This window comes from Trachymyrmex septentrionalis, unplaced genomic scaffold (genome assembly GCF_001594115.1).
Source record: "Trachymyrmex septentrionalis isolate Tsep2-gDNA-1 unplaced genomic scaffold, Tsep1.0 scaffold62, whole genome shotgun sequence".
NCBI classification, from domain to species: domain Eukaryota; kingdom Metazoa; phylum Arthropoda; class Insecta; order Hymenoptera; family Formicidae; genus Trachymyrmex; species Trachymyrmex septentrionalis.
The window spans coordinates 4,095,001-4,096,060 of NW_017305800.1; the positions used below are offsets into that span (position 1 = coordinate 4,095,001).

Sequence of the window (1,060 nt, forward strand, 5' to 3'; positions counted from 1 at the left end):
TATATATATATATATATATGCTTTGCGTACGCACATATTATTAATGATTATCCGGCTCTATTTCTATTCTCTACACCGATAATTATATTAGCATGTGGCCATTCCTATTAAATTTTGGTTACTCTGCATACGTGGTAATTTATTTTTTAATGTTTTCGAGGAAACACATCTTGGTTGAGCATCTCTGCTACGCATTTTTAGGTGATTAATAATGCTCGAGCTCGAGTGTGACTCATGCGGAAATTCGCGCACATCGCGGACGCAATACGCGTAATATCTATTGTCGAATTATACGCTTTTAACGCCGATTACGAAACACAGCGAAATTGCAAAACGTCGCGAGGAATATCCGAAAACTTACGTCGCGTAACACACTTTCGCATTCGGCGGTTTCTCGACACGCGTTATCGAATTCCTATTCATGGAAACATGTGTAATGTATGTAAATTACTTTCCATGATTACACTGAAGAACAACGGACTGTCGCGCAGGTAGGAGCTGTACGATCATCGGAGTAAACGCGACGGACGGTAAAATAAAAAAAAAAAAAGAGAGAGAGGAAAAAAAGGAAAGAAAGAAAGGTCACGTAAAATAAGAACTTGATCGCATTCGAACTATCGTGAGAAAAAAAGGGGAGACGTAAATCGACATCGATGAGGCCGCCAGCGTACTCGATCGATTGTAACATAAGTAGGCATTAACGATTAACGAGTTGAAAATGGAAGGAAGCACACACAATAAATGGCATAAGCATACCTACGTATAGTATTTTATCGCAAGGCATAGGTGAGCAGCAGCATGTAGATTTACGATTACACGTAGGCGAGATAGCCTTACTACACACACACACGCATATATTATTGGCAGGCACGTCAGCGCAACGTATGTGTGTGCGCGTGTACGTGTTTTCCGCCCTGTAGGACAATGCGTAAGCCGGTGGGTCTCCAATTACGCGCGGCCACGTCGATTATTCGAAATCGAAGGTGTTCGCATTGAAATCGAGCAACATTTTGTCCACCGCGTTACAGAATCGTATACCAATATAAGTTACGACCCCCCC

The 1,060-nt window shown here is 41.9% G+C and overlaps 1 protein-coding gene across 1 annotated transcript in view; it reads left to right on the top strand.

Moving 5' to 3' along the window:
• LOC108752862 (zinc finger protein 628-like) overlaps positions 1–1,060 on the top strand; it is a 54,903-nt gene that overhangs the window by 40,342 nt on the left and 13,501 nt on the right. The gene's annotated exons all lie outside the window — the stretch shown is intronic.